This window comes from Triticum dicoccoides, chromosome 5B, assembly GCF_002162155.2.
Source record: "Triticum dicoccoides isolate Atlit2015 ecotype Zavitan chromosome 5B, WEW_v2.0, whole genome shotgun sequence".
NCBI lineage: Eukaryota > Viridiplantae > Streptophyta > Magnoliopsida > Poales > Poaceae > Triticum > Triticum dicoccoides.
The window spans coordinates 309,535,658-309,556,593 of NC_041389.1; positions in this window are offsets into that span (position 1 = coordinate 309,535,658).

A 20,936-nucleotide genomic window follows, 5' to 3' on the forward strand; every position below is an offset into this window, starting at 1 on the left:
CTGCCTGTTCACATCTGAGGGACACGTGGCAAGCATGCAACATACTCAGAGTTGTCCCACGTTCCCACGCCCGCCAAGTTTGTCGGATGGTCGTTCCGGCTTCTCTGGATTTCAGTCAATAAGGATGAATCATTTAACAGACTCAATGTTTGTCTCTGTGTCTTCTGCTGACAAGGATGCAGAGAAGACATTCGACAGTTTCAATAGAATGCATATGATTTGGACAGATAGAGTTTGAGATCGTAAGCATAGAGAGATAAGGGTCCGATCACATTCACTTAGTTCAAAAGATTCAACAATGAAGACATAGCTATAAGTGAATGTTGTAGAGGACAGAATACTAGTATATATATATATATATATATATATATATATATATATATATATATATATATATATATATATGAAAAAGCAATCAAATCAACCTAGTGAAGTAAATCATGAAGATTAGTTGAAATTTTGAAGTCAAATCAAATGCGAAGATATTCAACAATAACGCCATGAGTGAAACACTTCAAACCAAGAAATTTGGTGGTGGCGTTACCCACCGTATAGGAAGTATTAGACCCAGACACGGCGCACAATTATCGTGGCGCTCTGAAGTCAAATTCCACATTAATGTATTCACACTCAGAATGTAAGTCTTCATTGATTGAAGATATACTTTACTTCGTGTGTTGCACATCTAAGTCATCAACATGCATAAGTGTTAGGATGTGTGCTTGATCACAGGACATTTGAGGATTCCAAGATATTTAGCTCACACCGTAACTTGCAAAACCTTTTCTCATCCAGGGGCTTTATGAAGATATCTGCCAATTGCTCTTCAGTGTTGACGTGAATGATGTCAATATCTTTCTTCATGACATGATCTTTGAGAAAGTGATGACGAATTTCAATGTGCTTTGTCTTCGAGTGCTGAACTGGATTGTTGGCAATCTTGATGGCTCTTTCGTTGTCGCAGAAGAGAGGTACTTGTTTCAGATTGACGCCATAGTCCTTGAGAGTTTGCTTCATCCACAGAAGCTGAGCACAACAAGATCCAGCAGCAATGTATTCAGATTCAGCAGTTGAGAGTGATACACAGTTTTGCTTCTTTGAAGACCAACAGACAAGTGATCGTCCCAGAAAGTGACATGTTCCTGATGTAGACTTGCGATCCACCTTGTCACCAGCATAATCAGCATCCGAGAATCCAACCAGATCAAATCTTGAGCCCTTTGGATACCATAATCCGAGTGTTGGGGTGTAAGCCAAATATCGAAGAATTCGCTTCACAGCTAAGTGATGCGATTCCTTTGGTGCCGATTGGAATCGAGCACACATGCAAACACTAAGCATAATATCTGGACTAGATGCACATAGGTAAAGTAAAGAACCAATCATGGAGCGGTATACCTTTTGATCGAACTCTTTACCATTATCGTCGGGACCAAGAAGATGTTTGGCTGGCATTGGCGTCGTGTAACCTTTGCAATCTTGCATTCCAAACTTCTTCAGACAGTCCTTGAGATATTTTTCTTGAGATATGAAGATGTCATTCCTTTGCTGACGAATTTGAAGACCAAGGAAGAACTTCAGCTCACCCATCATGGACATCTGATATTGCTCTTGCATCATGTATCCAAACTCATCACTATACTTCTGGTTGGTGCAGCCGAAGATTATGTCATCCACATATATTTGGCATACAAACAGTTCACCATCATATGTCTTCGTCAAGAGTGTGGGATCTAGGGATCCTGGTTTGAAGCCTTTGCTCTTCAGGAAGTCTTTGATTGTATCATACCAGTTGCGAGGAGCTTGTTTGAGGCCATACAGTGCTTTGTTTAGTTTGTACACCATATCAGGATGTTTTGGATCTTCAAAGCCACGTGGTTGAGCAACATACACTTCTTCTTCAATCTTGCCATTGAGGAAAGCACTCTTCACATCCATTTGATATAGCAAGATGTTGTGGTGATTAGCATAGGCTAGCAGTATGCAGATAGCTTCAAGCCTAGCCACAGGAGCAAATGTTTCATCGAAGTCAATTCCTTCAACTTGAGTATATCCTTGAGCCACAAGACGTGCTTTGTTTCTGACGACTTGACCATGCTCATCTTGCTTGTTCCGATATATCCATTTAGTGCCAATAATGTTATGCTTGCGAGGGTCAGGGCGCTTGACAAGTTCCCAAACATTATTTAGCTTGAACTGTTGAAGTTCTTCTTGCATGGCTTGAATCCATTCAGGTTCCATAAAGGCTTCAGCAACTTTCTTGGGTTCAGATATTGATACAAATGAAAAATGCCCACAGAAATTTGCTAACTGTGTTGCTCTTGAGCGAGTAAGTGGACCAGGTGCATTGATGCTATCAATTATCTTCTCAATTTGTACTTCATTTGCAACACGAGGATGAACTGGACGAAGCCCTTGCTCATGCTGATCATTGTCATCATTGGGAGGATTGTCTTCGGTCTGAGCATTGTCTTCAGGTTGGTTTGGTGTAGAAATGATAAGTTCCTCTTCAGGCTGTGCTTCAGAGGGCATGATTTCACCAGTTCCCATCAGCTTGATAGATTCGCTGGAAGGAGCTTCATCTAATGTGCTTGGCAGGAGCTCTCGTTGTGAACCATTGGTTTCATCAAATCGCACGTCCACAGTTTCAACGATTTTGTAGTGAAAGAGGTTGAAGACTCTGTAAGAGTGCGAATCCTTTCCATAACCGAGCATGAAGCCTTCGTGAGCTTTGGGTTCAAATTTTGACTTGTGATGGGGATCCTTGATCCAGCACCTAGCACCAAAGACTCTGAAGTAGCTGACATTTGGCTTCTTGCCAGTAAGGAGCTCATAGGATGTTTTGCGCAGAAGCTTGTGGATGTAAACACAGTTGATGATGTGACATGCTGTATCAATAGCTTCAGGCCAGAACTTTCTTGGTGTCTTGTACTCATCGAGCATTGTTCGAGCCATCTCAATGAGGGTTCTGTTCTTGCGCTCTACAATGCCATTTTGCTGAGGTGTGTATGGAGCAGAAAACTCATGAGTGATTCCCATTGTATCCAGATAGATATCAAGCCCGGTGTTCTTGAATTCAGTGCCATTATCACTTCTGATATGCTTGATCTTGACGCCATAATTGTTCATTGCTCGATTGGCGAATCGTCTGAAGACATCTTGTACTTCAGTCTTGTAGAGAATTATGTGCACCCATGTATATCTTGAGTAGTCATCAACAATGACGAAGCCATAGAGACACGATGTTGTTGTGAGGGTAGAGTAGTGAGTAGGGCCAAATAAGTCCATGTGCAATAGCTCGAAGGGTTGAGATGTCGTCATGATTGTCTTCGAGGGGTGCTTGGCCCTCGTCATCTTTCCAGCTTCGCAGGCACCACACAAATGATCCTTTTTGAACTTGACACCTTTGATGCTTATGGCATGCTTCTTCTTGACGAGTGTGTGTAAGTTCCTCATGCCAGCATGCCCCAGCCTTTGATGCCAGAGCTAGCATTCTGAAGCTTTTGCAAGAAGACATACGGCAAGCTGTGGACCTGCTGAGAAATCTACCATGTATAGATCACCTTTCCTATACCCTTCAAAGACTAGAGACTTGTCAGATTCCATTAGTACAAGGCAACGATATTTTCCGACTATCACAATCATGTTTAAGTCACAAAGCATTGATACAGACATTAAGTTCAATCCAAGGGATTCAACAAGCATCACTTTATCCATGTGTTGATCCTTTGAGATTGCAACTCTGCCTAGACCCAATACCTTGCCTTTACCAGTGTCAGCAAATGTGATTTGACTCTTGTCGGATGGACGTAAGGTTGAGTCCATGAGAAGACTTCGATCACCAGTCATATGATTAGTGCATCCGTTGTCCATAATCCATTCTGAAGCACGAGGTGTCATACCCTACAGTGCAGTTAGGAGGATAGGCTTCACAAGGTATGTTGTGAAGCATAAGCATTTGACGCAAACTAGAATTATCAGAGCTTAGATGAAAGTTAGAACACACAGTATGACAGGTAAGTGATTCATATGTGGAATACATAGTAAGTCATTTTATCATGCGTCCCTTTGTGTTTTAGGTCCCCAGAAATAATATCGGACGCCTTTGATTGCTGGCTGGAGACCATATTCTGCAAAAGAGAGTTAATTCTTCTTCACCACCCACATCTTCAGGGGTGGCTTAGAAGCAATGAGTCTAAGTGCAGCATCTGAGAATTTCGGCTTTGAAGCCCTAGCAAATAGCCTTTGCAGGAGATGAATGATACTCATATGAATAAGCAGAAAAGTTCTTAGTCCTATGAACATGGCGGTTTGAGGACACACGTTCATATTCATAAGTTTGAGTATGATTTCCCTGCAAAACATTGGTGTTAGGGTGACTCAAGTGAGTCCTGTATTCGTATGAAGCCGTTGGACCATATGATGCCTTTGGTCTGGGGTTTGTCTTCTTCCCAGGTGGTGTCATGATGACATTCACTGGAAGATTCTCAAGACAGCTTTTGGGAACCCAGATCTTCTTCATAGGTGGTCCATTCCTGCAGTTAGTACCAATATACCAAACACTTCACCATTCTGATTTTTGAACAGTTTATAGTTTGCATCAAAGGATTCATCAATGATAATAGGATTAGCACAGGTAAAGCCAGATAAAGTGGATGGATCCACTGAAGGTTCCGTTGCAGCAACCCATGTGGTTTTGGGATACTGCTCAGGCTTCCAGTAGGAACCATCAGCATTCATTTTCCTCTCGAACCCAACACCCTCTTTCCTAGGGTTTCGGTTCAGAATCTGCTTTTTGAGGACATCACAAAGTGTCTGATGTCCTTTCAGACTTTTATACATCCCTGTTTCAAGCAGTGTCTTCAACCTAGCATTTTCATCAGCAATAGTAGTGGTATCCTCAGCAGAGGGGTTAGTTGCCACATCAGTAGTTGTAGACAAAGCAACAGTAGCAGCATTGGAACATTCAGCAACAGAGGTAGCGTTATTACGCTCAATGCATTTTAAACATGGTGGTTCAAATCCATCCTGAGCGGAACTGACCTGTTGAGCGCGAAATGACTCATTCTCTTTTTGAAGATCTTCATGGGTCGCTTTCAATTTCTCAAGCTCTTGCTTCCTTTGAAGATAATCATAGGAGAGCTTTTCATAAGTGGTTGAGAGGTCTCATGAAGACTTTCAAGTTCTTGATACTTAGCATGAAGATTTTTTATGTCTTCGACTAAGGACTGTGAACGTGTCATTTCCGCGTCCAACAGGTCATCGCTTTTGTCTAACAGTTTATGAGTATGTTCCATAGCCCTTTGTTGTTCAGTAGCAATTTTAGCAAGTGTTTTGTAGCTGGGTTTAGATTCACAATCAGAGTCATCTTCACTTGATGTTTGAAAGTAAGCATCGCGTGATTTTACCTTGGCACCGCATGCCATGAAGCAGTAGGTGGGAGCAGGATCGTCCTTGTCATCATCAACGTTGGTGTGGGAGTCATTGTCTTCAGTGTTGAAGATGGACTTGGCAACGTAGGCTGTGGCTAGAGCCAGACTTGCAACGCCAGAGTCGGACTCAGCTTCAGATTCCACCTCCGCCTCCTCAGAAGCAGACTCCTCCTCTGAATCCATTTCCTTGACAACAAAAGCACGAGCCTTTCCAGATGAGCTCTTCTTATGAGATGAAGACTTTGATGAGTACTTGGAAGAAGACTTTGAAGATTTATTCTTCTTGTCATCAGAGTCATATTCCTTGCTCTTCTTCTTCTTCTTCTCGTTGTCCCACTGAGGACACTCAGAGATGTAGTGCCCAGGCTTCTTACACTTGTGACATGTTCTCTTCTTGTTGTCTTGAGTGGAAGCTTCATCATTTCTTGAACTGGATCGTGAAGACTTTCTGAAGCCCTTCTTCTTGGTGAATTTCTGGAACTTCTTCACAAGCATAGCAAGTTCTCTTCCAATGTCTTCAGGATCATCAGAACCGCAATCAGATTCTTCTTCTTCAGATGAGGAAACAACTTTTGCCTTCAAAGCACGAGTTCGGCCATAATTGGGGCCATAGATATCTCTTTTCTCAGAAAGCTAGAACTCATGTGTGTTGAGCCTCTCAAGTATATCAGACGAATCAAGAGTCTTGAAGTCGGGACGTTCTTGTATCATGAGGGCAAGGGTGTCAAAGGAGCTGTCAAGAGATCTCAGCAGCGTCTTGACGATTTCATGCTTGGTGATCTCTGTGGCGCCGAGAGCCTGAAGCTCATTTGTGATGTCGGTTAGGCGATCAAATGTGAGCTGGACATTTTCATTGTCGTTTCTCTTGAAGTGGTTGAAGAGGTTGCGAAGAACACTAATCCTTTGATCTCTTTGAGTTGGGACGCCTTTGTTGACCTTGGACAGCCAGTCCCAGACTAGCTTTGACGTTTCCAGAGCACTCACACGACCATACTGTCCTTTTGTCAGATGACCACAGATGATGTTCTTTGTAGTCGAGTCCAGTTGAATGAACTTCTTGACATCAGCAGGGGTGAAACCTTCACCAGTTTTTGGAACGCCGTTCTTGACGACATACCAGAGGTCGACATCAATAGCTTCAAGATGCATGCGCATCTTATTCTTCCAGTAGGGGTATTCAGTTCCATCGAACACGGGGCAAGCAGCGGAGACTTTGATTATCCCTGCAGTCGACATAGCTAAACTCTAGGTGGTTAAACCGAATCACACAGAACAAGGGAGTACCTTGGTCTGATACCAATTGAAAGTGCTAGTTATCGACTAGAGGGGGGGTGAATAGGCGATTTTTAGCAAAGTCTTCAAAACGTGGAAGTTTCAAAGACAAACAATAGAAATGACCTGATTGATAACCAGCGGAAGATAAACTACAACAAGCAAGCCATAGTCAAGTATGCAATAATGTGAACGTACAAAGACTAATAGCAGCTAGGTAGTAAGGATCAGGATGGAAGATAGTATGAAGCCAATCAACGATAGTAGTCAAGCAATGAAGTCAAACAGATAAGACAAATAAGCAATGACTTCACGAAGACAAACTCAAAGTAAAGGAGGGAAGGGATAGAACCAGTCACTTGTTGAAGACACAGGATTTGTTGGACCAGTTCGAGTTGTTGTGACAACTGTACGTCTGGTTAGGGAGGCTGAGATTCAACTTAGAAGACCGCGTCTTCACCTTATTCCCCTTGAGCTAAGGACACACAGTCCTCGCCCAATCACTCTGGTAAGTCTTCAAGGTAGACTTCCGAACCTTCACAGACTTCGTTCACCAGCAATCCACAATGACTCTTGGATGCTTAGAACGCGATGCCTAACCGGCTGGAGGATACATAGTCCTCAAGTGTAATAAGTCTTCAAGTCACAAAGACAGAAAGACTTCAGTGATGCCTAACACTCTTTGGCTCTGGGTGTTTGGGCTTTGTCCTTGCAAGGATTTCTCTCTCAAAGGCTTCGAGGTGGGTTGCTCTCAAAACGACAAAAGCCGTAAACTAACTCTGAGCAGCCACCAATTTATGGTGTAGGGGGTGGGCTATTTATAGCCACAAGGCAACCCGACCTGATATGTCCGAAATGACCCTGGGTCACTAAGGAACTGACACGTGTTCCAACGGTCAGATTTCAAACACACACGGCAACTTTACTTGGGCTACAAGCAAAGCTGACTCATCCAGCTCTGGATAAGATTTGCACTCATTGTCTTCGCTCAAAGACATAGGATTTGGTTGAGCATCACTTCAGTCACTCTGACTTTGTTCACTTGGACCCCACTTAACAGTACGGTGGTTCCTATGACTCAACAAAGAAGAAAAGGAAACAACGAAACAACTCAGTCTTCGCGCTCCATAGTCTTCACTCAATGTCTTCTCATGTCATAGTCTTCAGTGTGAATATCTTCACACACCACCATTGTCTTCAATGTCTTCATACATTTTTAGGGGTCATCTCCGGTAGGTAAACCGAATCAATGAGGGACACTTCCTGCGTTATCCTGCAATTCTCACAAACGCATTAGTCCCTCAACCAACTTTGTCGTCAATACTCCAAAACCAACTAGGGGTGGCACTAGATGCACTTACAATTGAGCTTCCTTCCTCGGCACGGTAGAACTCCGCGGCATCTGAGACGCTGCGTGGCAGGTCTGCGAATGCCCCTGGAGAGCTCCGAATTCGGGTAAGTAAAAGAAACGCCTCCTCCACATGCTTGCTTTGCATAAAGAATGTCTTACCCGCCGCTATCTTCTTGGCTGCCTGGATTTCCTGTTGTGCCTTTTCGGCTTCGGCCTTGGCGTCTTTCGCACTTGCAAGGGCCTTCGCAAGCTCAGTTTCTTCATCTTAAGATCATGCTCCAAGGACTCGAACTTTTTGCCAAGCTCCTGGAGCTCTTGTTGTACCTCGCCAACTCTAGCATCTTGCTTCTCACGCTCCTTGCGCTCCAGAGCCGCCTTGTCCTCGGCCTCGGACAGCGCTTTCTTCAGAGACGCCACTTCGGTGGTGGCCCCTGTTACAAAGACACAACACTTTGTTGTTAGAATAACCAATTTTATCTATCCTTCATTATATGCGAATGGGGTATCACTCACCTTTGTTCTCTTCGAGCTGCCTCTTCGTGAGGCCGAGCTCTCCCTGCGCCTGCTCCAGGTCCCGTTTTAGTCCGGCGACCTCGGCTGTGCGGATAGCAGCGGCAAGCAGCACAACCTGCTTATTCACATGCACACTTACTATTAGACTCCTGCGGATTATAATTGACCCTCCGTTTGGCTTTTCTTTCCAAACACCAAACAGAGTATCAGGGGCTACTACCTATCGAGTGGTAATTTCACACATTTTTATTACTTACCTCAAAGCCTGTCAGGAGGCTGGTGCAGGCTTCGGTTAGTCCGCTCTTGGCAAACAGAACCTTCTGAATCACCGCACTCATAAGAGTATGGTGCTCTTCATCCATGGAAGCGCGGCAAAGCGCTTCCAGCAGACTACCCGACGCCTCTGGCGTAATGGAAGTCATCAGCATGGACGGCTCGCCCTCCCTAGCGAGGGGCCGCCTGCCCGCATCCGGAACCATCAAAGGTTCCGGCACACTATCCAGCTGAGAGCCCGGCTTGCTGTGGCTCTCGTCGGCACGATCCGCGAAGATTTTGTACCCCGCATGTCTGGCATCTGGAATTCTGCCTTGGGGCATCTCCAGAGTCACCTCCCCCTGCTCTGGGAGCCTTTGGGACAACACCTCCGTGTCATCCGCAGGTCGAGGAGTAGTGGCCGTCGGGAGCGAGTTCATCGCTGAATCACTCAAGGACCCATCAAAAGATGATACCTCGAGATGGACCCTGGCCGGACTGCATATATGTTCGACGTTATAACAAGACTATGAAGCCAAGTCGCACTAAAGTACAATAGAGTGCAGAGACTTACAATCTCGCTAGGGGGTTCCCCCTAGGCAGCCACTCTTCCTCGCTGTGAGCGGCCGTGGTGGAGTAGTCCGGAAGGGATGCCTTTCCCTTCTTGGACGTCCTAGCCTCCCCCTCCGTGGCGGCTCTCCTCTTTTTCTCCTCCCCAGTGCGGGGAGGCAGAATTTCTTCTTGTTTCCCCCCGCCTCCGCGGGAGGAATCTGCCTCGTCGTCGTCGGACGACGAGGGTATGACGGCCTTGTGCCGGGGGCCTTACCTGCCCCCCTGGTCCGCCTTATTAGGCCCCCCATCCTCTCCGGATGGGGCGGCCCCTTCCTCTTCTTTCCCCCCTTCGGGGGAGGAGTGTGCCTCATCGTCTTCGGACGAGGCGTCCGGTACGACCTTACGCCGGAGACCCTTCCTGGCCCCCAGGGCCTTCTTTTCTGGTGCCTTGTAGGGCGCCGGGACTAGCATCTCCATCGGGAGAGCATCGGCTGGACCTTCTGGCAGCGGAACCGGACAGTCAATCCGCTCCGCTATCTCCACATAATCCTGATCAAATATACACAAATACTTAAGACTCCCCCATGAATATATTGGGAAGAACTGAATCTGGTGGTAGTCAGAGAACTCACCGGACGAGGGGGCCGCGCGGCATGAAGTCCATGGTCCTCGGATGTGGGAGTAGGTACTTCAGAGGCCTTGAACAGCGCCTTCCATGCGTCTTTGTGCGTCATGCCGTAGAGCTTTCGAAGCGTCTGGTGTTCGGACGGGACGAACTCCCACGGGTTAAATACCCGCCTTTGGCACGGGAGAATCCGGCGGACAAGCATGACCTGGACCACGTTGACAAGCTTGATTTTCTTGTCCTTCATGTTCTTGATGCAGTTCTGAAGTCCGGTCAGCTCCGTAGGCTCGCCCCAGGCCAGGCCGTTCCTTTCCCAGGAGGTGAGCCGCATGGGGATTCCGGATCGGAATTTGGGGCCTGCCGCCCAGTTGGCGTCGCACGGCTCGGTGATGTGGAACCACCCCGATTGCCACCCTTTCACGGTCTCCGCAAAGGAGCCGTCAAGCCAGGTGACGTTAGGCATCTTGCCCACCATGGCCCCTCCGCACTCCACTTGTTCGCCGCTCACGATCTTCAGCTTCATGCAGAAGATTTGTAGCCACAAGCCAAAGTGAGGCTTGATGCGGAGGAAGGCCTCGCATACGATGATAAACGCCGAGATGTTGAGGATGAAATTTGGGTCTAGATCATGGAAATCTAGCCTGTAGTAGAACATGAGCCCGCGGACGAAGGGATGAAGTGGAAATCCCAGTCCCCGGATGAAGTGGGCGAGAAACATGACCCTCTCGGGGGGTTCCGGAGTTGGAATGATCTGCCCGTCGTCCGGTAGCCGGTGCGCGATGTCTGTGGCCAAGTATCCGGCCGCCTGAAGATTCGCGATATGCTTCTCCTTCACGATGGAGGCCACCCACTTGCCTCCTGATCTGGACATGTTTAGCTGTGCGGAGAAGACTTGGGCTAGGGCGCTGGAGCTCGAGGAGGCAAGGGTGAGCAAAGAAGGAAGAAGGCGTGGGTAAAAATGAGGAACCCTTATCCCTTTATAAAGGCGACGAAAGTGGTGCGCCTCCCCACCTGCCCGTTGAGAATCGCTTACTTCCCAAGCGCCACGATTGATGGCGTGATTGGATTACCCATACTCGTATTGATGAGAATCCCGTGATAAGGGGACACGATCTCTGCTTTGACAAGAAGTGTCAAGGAAACCGCCTCGCAATATGCGTTGTGGCTGGTTGTGGGAAAACGGTTCGAATAATGACCCGACCGTAGTGACATGTCGTGTTGTCTAAAAAGTTGTCAGTAGATTACATTTGTGAGATGTCATTCTCTCTACGGTGGTGTCTGAAAATCATCTTGCAGATCTGGACATGGTTTAAGTGTTCGATAATCACCTTGGAGTATTTGGAGATGGAACCCGCCTTGCAATGCCGAAGACAAAACTACGCGCCGGACTCATCGTCATTGAAGCCTGGTTCATGGGGCTACTGAGGGAGTCCTGGATTAGGGGGTATCCGGACAACCGGACTATATACTTCGTCCAGACTATTGGAGCATGAAGATACAAGACTCAAGACTTCGTCCCGTGTCCGGATGGGACTCTCCTTTGCGTGGAAGACAAGCTTGGAGACTCGGATATTATATTTCCTTCCTTGTAACCGACTCCGTGTAAACCCTAGCCCTCTCCGGTGTCTATATAAACCGGAGAGGTTGGTCCTTAGAAGGACGATCACAATCATAATCATCATAGGCTAGCTTCTAGGGTTTAGCCTCTACGATCTCGTGGTAGATCTACTCTTGTAATACTCATACCATCAATATCAATCAAGCAGGAAGTAGGGTTTTACCTCCATCGAGAGGGCCCGAACTTTGGTAAACATTGTGTCCCTTGCCTCCTGTTACCATCAGCCTAAGATGCACAGATCAGGACCCCTACCCGAGGTCCGCCGGTTTTGACACCGACAGGCCCCCTGGTGGCCCCCGGTGTCCATCTTCTGCTATATGAGGGCTTTTACCCTGGAAAAAAAAATCGTGGGCAAGCTTACGGGACGAAACTCCGCCGCCACGAGGCAGAACCTTGGCGGAACCAATTTAGGGCTCCGGCGGAGCTGTTCTACTAGGGACACTTCCCTCCAGGAGGGGGAAATCATCACCAACGTCATCACCAACGATCCTCTCATCGGGAGGGGGTCAATCTCCATCAACATCTTCACTAGCACCATCTCCTCTCAAAACCCTAGTTCATCTCTTGTATCCAATCTTGTATCCAAACCACAAATTGGTACATGTGGGTTGCTAGAGTGACAGAAGCTTAAACCCTATTTTATGCGTTGCTTCGTTAGGGACTGATTTGGATCCATATGTTTAATGTTGTGGTTAGGTTTACCTTAATACTTCTTTTGTAGTTGCGGACGCTTGCAATAGGGGTTAATCAAGAGTGGGATTCTTGTCCAAGTAAGGGCAGTACCCAAGCACCAGTCCACCCACATATCAAATTATCAAAGTACCGAACGCGAATCATATGAGCTGATGAAAACTAGCTTGACGATAATTCCCATGTGTCATCGGGAGCTCCTTTCTCATTATAAGAAATTGTCCAGGCTTATCCTTTGCTACATAAAGGATTGGGCCACCTTGCTGCACTTTATTTACTTTATTTACTTGTTACTTGTAACTATTTATCTTATCACAAAACTATCTATCACCTACAATTTCAGTGCTTGCAGAGAAAACCTTACTGAAAACCGCTTATCATTTCCTTCTGCTCCTTGTTGGGTTCGACACTCTTACTTATCGAAAGGACTACGATAGATCCCCTACACTTGTGGGTCATCAGTTAACACGACGATGTTCATATGAGGATTTTGAACCGCGTCAGGAATTTGATCCATGTGAGGAATTTGGTCCATATGAGGACTTGGATCCATGTGAAGAATTTGGTCCATATGAAGAATTTGATCTAGGGTTCCTATTCTTCATGGGTGGTGTCATGATGACATTCACCTGAAGATTTTCAATGCATATTTTAGGAACCCAGATTTTCTTCATAGGGGGACTGTTCCTGCAGTTAGCTCCAACATATCGAGCAAATACTTCACCATTCTGATTCTTAAACAGTTTATAGTTGGAGTCAAATGACTCATCAGAGGAATATGAAGAATCAGAAGTAAAGCCAGATAAAGTGCATGGATCTACAGGAGGTCCTTTCGCAGCAACCCACGAGGTTTTGGGATACTGCTCAGGTTTCCAGTAGGTCCCATCAGCATTGAGTTTCCTCTCAAAGGCAATACCCTCTTTCCTAGGGTTCCTGTTCAAGATCTGCTTTTTGAGCACATCACATAGAGTCTGATGCCCTTTGAGGCTTTTGTAAATGCCTGTCACATACAATTCCTTCAGCCCTACATTATCATCAGTGATACATGTGGTATCCTCAGATGAGGAATTTGTAACCACAGAGACAGTTGAAGAATTTGTAGCACGAGAAGCATTTGAACATTCAGGTGATGAATTAGCAGATTCACGCTCAATGCATTTAAGACAAGATGGAATAAATTCTTCCTAAGTGAAACTGATCTGTTGAGCAAGCAATGAATCGTTTTCCTTCTGAAGATCTTCATAACTCGCTTTTAACTACTCAAGATCTTGCTTTCTCTGAAGAAATTCATAAGAAAGCTTTTCATGGTCAGTTAAGAGAGTGTTATGATGATTTTGAAGGTTATCAAACCAAGTTTGAAGTCTCTGAAGATTATCTGTCAGAGTCTTAGTTCGATTCAATTCCTCACCCAACAGGTCATTGCTTCTGTCTAGTTGATATTGAATCTTTTCTAAATCCTTCTGTTGTTTAACAGCAATTTTTGCAAGTTTTGAATAGCTAGGCTTAAGATTGTCATCAGATTCATCCTCACTAGAGTCAGAGGGGGAATGTTTGAGTACCTTGGGACCTTTTGCCATGAAGCAATAGGTGGGAGCATAGTCATCGTTGCCCTTGTCAGCAGAATCAGGGAAGTCATTTTCTTCAGTGTTGAAGATGGACTTGCTGACGTACGCAGTAGCGAGGGCTAGGCTAGCCACACTAGAGTCAGATTCCTCCTCTTCCACATTATCCTCAGATTCCGCTTCAGAGTCCATTTCCATGCCAATGAATGCCAGGGCCTTCTTGGAACTGCTCTTCTTGTGAGATGAAGACTTTGAGGATTTTGATGATGAAGACTTTGAAGATTTATTCTTCTTCTTTGAGTCATCAGAATCGTCATCTTTGTACTTCTTCTTCTTTGATTCCTTTTCCCACAGAGGACAATCAGACATGTAGTGACCAAGTTTCTTGCATGTGTGGCAAGTTCTCTTTTTGTAGTCACGGGACGAGGAATCATCATTTCTTGAAGACTTTCCAAAACAGCCACGGCGAGAGAACTTCTGGAATTTCCTCACGAGCATTGCTAGCTCCTGGCTCAATTCTTCAGGATCACCAAGGCTACTACCAGAATCCTCAGCTTCGGACTCAGATACTGCCTTGGCCTTCAGCGCACATGATCTTCCGTAGCTCGACCCATAGAGATCTCTGTTCTCAGCAAGCTGGAACTCATGAGTGTTTAGCCTCTCAAGGATATTGGCGGGATTAAGTGACTTGTAATCAGCTCGTTCTTGAATCATCAGTGTGAGGGTATCAAATGAGGTGTCAAGTGATCTCAGCAATTTCTTCACCACCTCATGATCGGTGATATCAGTGGCACCAAGTGCTTGAAGCTCATTTGAGATGTCAGTGAGGCGATCGAAGGTTTGCTAAACATTTTCATTGTCGAGTCTTTTGAAGCGGTTGAAGAGATTGCGAAGAACATCAACTCGGGAGTCACGTTGAGTTCAGACTCCTTCGTTGACCTTGGACAGCCTGTCCCAAATCAGCTTAGCAGTTTCCAGTGCACTCACTCCGCCATACTGACCTTTGCTCAGATGGCCACATATGATATTCTTCGCTTGAGAATAGAGTTGCTTGAATCTCTTCACATCGGTAGCATTCAGAGACGGAGTGACTGAGGGAACGCCATTTTCCACAATGTACAAGAGATCGTTATCAATTGCCTCAAGATGCATACGCATCTTTTTTTCCAGTAGGGGTAGTCAGTCCCATCAAAGGTAGGACACCCAGCCAAGACCTTGATCATACCCGCAGTCGACATAACTAAAACTCCAGGTGGTTAAACCAAAATCACACAGAACAAGGGAGTACCTCACTCTGATACCAATTGAAAATGCGTTACGTTGACTAGAGGGGGGTGAATAGGCGATTTTTATGAATTCTTCACTGAGGAATTTTAGGGTGAGGAAACTCCTAAGCAAAGAACTACTTGCAGCGGAATAAGTACTCAGGTATAGGCATAATAGAGCAACATCATAGTCATCATGATGAAATGAAAGACAAACACAGAGTACAGAAAGCATAAACACAGGATAAGCAGGATGAAGACAAACAGACTGAAGAAATAGGATTGAGGAATTTGAGAAAGTCTTCAGTCAAAGTCTTCAAACAGTAATGATCAGGTACATCAACACATAAATGAGGAAATGAAAGGGTTGAGGAAATAGAACCAGTTGGCTTGGTGAAGACAATGATTTGGTAGACCAGTTCCAACTGTTGTGACAGTTGTACGTCTGGTTGGAGCGGCTGAGTATTTAAACTCAAGGACACACAGTCCCGGACACACAGTCCTCACCGTGTTCTCCTTGAGCTAAGATCACACAGACCTCACACAATAGTAGTGGTAAGTCTTCACAGGTGACTTCCAAACCTTCACAGACTTGGTCACTCGGCAATCCACAATTCCTCTTGGATGCTCAGACCATGACGCCTAACCATGTGGAGGATACATAGTCCTCAAAGGTAACAAGCATCGGTTCCACACAGGAATAATCTCTTTAGTGATGCTCAATCACTTTGGCGTTTGTAGGTTTGGGTTTGGGATTTGGGTTTTCCTCACTTGACGATTTTCGCTCAAAGTCCTCGGAGGAATGGGATGCTCTCAAATGACAAGTGTCAGTTTCTCTCGGAGCAGCCAACCAGCTACTGGTTGTAGGGGCGGCTATTTATAGCCTAGGGAGTAGCCCGACATGATAAGACATAAATTCCCTTGTCTGATATGATCGTTAGGTGGTAGGATATTTTGGGACAGCTGGCGCGTGGCACAGCAATGGTCGGATTTTAGGTTCGAATTCCTCAGGGCTATCATGTTCCTCACTGTGTAGGCAATTCGCACTAGCGAATTCCTAACTCCTCAGTCAGAACAAATTCCTCAAAGACCAGAAGATCTTCGTCTCTGTCACTGAAGAAATTGACTGAACTGGTGTGAGATTTCCAATGGCTTCACTTGAAGGATTGGGTAGGTGTAGGATTTTGAGATGAGCATCACTTGGAAATTAGTTTCCTTAGTATTACCTCTACCCCCTTTAATAGTACGGTATTTCCTATGACTCAAGAAGAAGAAAATGAAACTACGAAAACAAAAGTCTTCACGCTTCAGATTCGTCGCATGAAGATCGAAGTCTTCAAGGTCACACCAATTTCTTCACTTTCAAAATCTTCAGGAGAACCAAAGTCTTCAGCCGAAGACATTCATTTTTAGGGGTCAACTTTCACTGTAAATATCAAACTCCTCATTGACTTATAGAGCTTGTGTACACTCACAAACATATTAGTCCCTTAACCTATAAGTCTTCAATACACCAAAATCACTAAGGGGCACTAGATGCACTTACACTCCCGAGGTCAGGCCACAGGCCGGGGCTCCTGTGGCAGGTGGCTGAGGGAGCTCTTCCCGAGGTTGCACCGTGCTTGAAAGTGATGGTGTCGTCGACGGCTTGAAGAGTCACTCCTCAAAAACGCCAGGTTCCTAAGGCAGTCTCCTGGACGCCCTCTTGGCGATGTCATCGGCCTCTTGGTTGGTGCCGCGGGGCACATGCTGCAACTCCAGCCCCCAGAACTGCTTCTCCATCTTGCGTACTTCCGCAAGATATGCCTCCATGTACTCGTCCTTTGGCTCATACACCTTGTTGGAGAAGTTGACGGGGAGTTGTGAATCGCCCTTGATGACGAGGCTCTTCACTCCCAGTGCTATTGCAGCCTTTAGGCCCGCTATGAGGCCCTCATATTCTGCTATGTTGTTGGAGACCTTCTTGCCCTGCTGAAAACAGAGTTGTACAGTGTAGTAAAGCTTGTCCTGAGTGGGGGATATAAGCACTGCACCAGCCCCCGCGCACTGCCGCGAGAATGCTCCATCGAAGTACATGACCCAGCCATCTGGTGCCTCACTTTGTGGGCAGAGAGACCGATCCTCGCCCGCCTTGAGCCCTGGCGCCTCTGTCCATTCTGCCACAAAATCAGTAAGTGCGGCTCCCTTGACGACCCTGGTTGTGCTGAACTCCAACTGAAACGCTTGCAGCTCGATGTTCCATTCAGCGACCCTTCCGGCGGAGTTGGGGCTCCTGAGTACCCTTTCCAATGGGTAGGCCGAGACGACCTTGATGGGGTGACCTTGAAAGTAATGTTGCAGCTTACGCAAGGCCACCAAGAGCGCGAGTAAGAGCTTCTGAGGCATGGGGTATCGTGCCCTTGCATCCCGCAACACTGTGCTGATGAAGTACATCGGATGCTCAACGAAGGTGGGTGTGTTAATGAAGCATGTGTCCTCTGGAGGGTGAGGCACTTCCTGAGACGATGGAGCCCCCAGCGCCTGGTTGCTTGGTGCGGCCTCTTTAGCCCTGGGGGTGTCTTCCTCTAAGGTTGGTCTCCGGTTGCAATGGTCGTGGTCCTCGCGAGGCCCTCTTAGTCTTGGGTCGCCATGGCTGAAGCCGTGGCTGGGCGTGACACGGCCTTAGCCTGGCGTTCCTCCCAAACTGCCACCAGGGTTGCGCTGGCCGAGTAGGGAGTGGCGGCAAGGTAGAGCACCAAGGACTCGAGAGGGCGTGGTGCCACCATCACCGAAGGGCTGGTCAGATATTTCTTGAGGTCTTGGAATGCTTGGTCGGCCTCTTGTGTCCACTCAAACGGGCCTTTCTTCTTCATCAGCTTGAAGAATGATAGGGCACGCTCCCCTAGCTTGGAGATGAAGCATCCTAACGCGGTCATGCGACCGGCGAGCTTCTGCATTTCTCTGAGGGTTTGTGGTGGACTCATGTATTCGATTGCCTTGACCTTCTCCGGGTTGGCCTCGATCCCCCTGTGGGACACGAGGAATCCCAGTAGCTTATCGGAAGGGACGCCAAACACGCACTTCTCCGGGTTGAGTCGCAGGTCCACCTGGCGGAGGCTCGCTAAGGTCTCCTCCAAATCCTGGATCAAGGTCCTTGCCTCCCGAGATTTCACCACAAGGTCGTCGACGTAAGCTTCGGTGATTTTCCCGAGCTGCTGCCCCAAGGCAATGTGCATCAGCCGCTGGAAGGTCGCGCCCGCGTTGCGCAACCCAAACGGCATGCAAGTGTAGCAATACACTCCACACGGGGTCAGGAAGGCTGTCTTCTCCACGTCTTCCACCGCCATCTTGATTTGGTGATAACCCGAAAACGCATCCAGGAAACACAACAGGTCGCACTCGGCTGGTGGAGTCAACAATCTGTTCGATGTGGGGGAGCGGGAACGAATCTTGAGGGCAGGCCTTGTTGAGGTTGGTGAAGTCGACGCACATGCGCTCCTTTCCTCCCTTTTTGGCACGACAACGGGGTTTGCCAGCCATTCGGGGTAACAAACCTCGCAAATAACACCTGCTGCCTCTAGCTTGCGGGTCTCTTGGATGATGAAGGCCTGCTTCTCGGTGGGCTACCGCCTCGCTTTCTGCTTCACGGGGCGTACATTGGGGCACACATTCATGTGATGCTGAATCACTCCCCTTGGGACCCCCGCTAGCTACTTGGGTTCCCACGCAAACACCTCCTTGTTTGAGTGCAAAAACTTCACCAACGCCTCCTCTTGGTCGGGGTCGAGGTTGGCACCTATGGTGAAGGTGGATCCCGAGGACCCGTCTTCCTCAACTGCACCTTCTTAGTCTCTGCCTTGTCCTGAGTGAACAGGTGCTTCTTCTTGGTCGGTGCAGCCCCCTTGGCCTTGGAGGTGTCCGTGCAGGCAGGCTGCGCTGCCGCGGCGGTCTTGAGGGCGAGCTTGAGCGCCAGCAGAGCCCCCCTGGTATCTCCAGCTATGGTGAGGACGCTGCTACTCCCGGGCATCTTCATGAGGTTGTAGGCCGGATGGGTCACTGCCATGAACCGAGCCAACGCAGGGTATCCGAGGATGGCGTTGTACGGCAGGTGGATGTGAGCGAAGTTGAAGTCGATGAGCTCGGTGCGGTAGTTGTCGTGGGTGCCGAAGGTCACCGGAAGGCGGATCTGTCCCAGGGAGCTGGAGGAACCGCCTCCGACGCCCGAGAAGGGCTTGCTGGGTCGGAGTCGTTCCAACAGTACATGAAGGAGGCTGAAGGCCTCCACCGAGAGCATGTTGAGGCCGGCGCCGCCGGCGATGAGGGTTCTAGTGACGGCCACCCGACAGATGGTGGGCGTGCAGAGCATCGGGAGCGCACCCGAGCAGGCGGTGTTGACAGGGTGATCGTCCGAGTTGAAGGTCAGGTCGGCCTTGGGTGCCACCCAACCCGGGGGAGCTCCTTGCCGTGCGAGGGCGGCGCCGATCTGGCGAAAGAAGGCTTGGCGTGGTGGTCTGAGGGTGGCACCTGTGAGCCGCCCAGGAGAGCTGCGACGACCGAGGGTGCCGGCACCGCGTAGTGGGTGAGGAAGAGGTCGCGCAGTTCCTCCCAGGAGGCCACAGAAGACGTCGGCAGGTTGAGCAGCCAAGTGCAGGGGACGCCAGTGAGGGCCATGGGAAGCCAGTTGGCCATGAACTTGTCGTTGCCTCCGGCCTTGAGGACGGCCTCCTCGTATGCCAGCAGGAAAGCCAGCGGGTCCTTCGTGCTGTCATAGCGCGGTGGCATCTCTGGCTTGAACTTGTGCAGCCACTGCACCTGTCGCAAGGCGGGGGACAAGGCTCGGAGCCCCCTGGCCCCGGTGTTGGCGCCGGCCACCGGAGCCGGAGGTGCGATGCCCGCCATGAGGGCAAAGCACGGTGTTGGTGGAGAGTGGGTCGTCGGAAGGAAGAGCTCCAGCGCACCCCTACCTGGCGCGCCAAATGTCGGATATCGGGTTCTGGCAAAACCCTTAAGGTTCGAACACTGGGATGCGCACGAAGATCTCCTCCTACCGAATCTTGCTCTCAGCCTCGCCGCGATCCCTAAGCTAGATCGATGAACAACATAGCACAAGAGACACAAGATTTATACAGGTTCGGGCCACCGTTGTGGTGTAATACCCTGCTCCTGTGTGTGGTGATGGATTGCCTCTTGGGCTGATGATGAATAGTACCGGGGAAGAACAACCTCGCGAGGAGAGGTGTTCTTGTGGTGGTGTGGTGTGCTGATGAACTTCCCCCGTGCCTTCTACTGCGGTGGCTAGCTCTATTTATAGAGGCCCTAGTCCTCTTTCCAAATATTGAGCTGGAAGGGATCCAACAATGGCCATTTTGAAAGGGGATAGCTAGTACAAGCTATCCTGAGTAAAGGTGGTCTTTGCCTGCCAAAGGTGCTGGTGATGACACCATCTTGGGCTCCACGGTGACCTCCGTCCTGCCGTCCTAGTGGTCTTGGTCTTGTTGCACTGATATGGAAACCTTTGCCTGATGCCTCGGTACTCCGCGCCTGTGCTTGCCCCCTTTGCACCAAAGAGGAAACGAGGACACTGCACGGGCTGGTGCCCGCCTGGCCTTGATCGTCATGGCTTGCGTCATGGGAACCTCGCGAGGTACCCCTTGCCTTGATCTCTCCGCCTCCTCGCGAGCCCGCTTGGCGAGGCCACTCCTGAGGAGGCCTTGTGTCGTCCGCCCCGCGAGGCATGGCCCCTCGCGAGGGTCTTGAGTGTTGGTCGACGAAGACGGGCCGTACTGGACCACCAATTGAGCCACGCCGCAGGCCGTAGGCAGGCA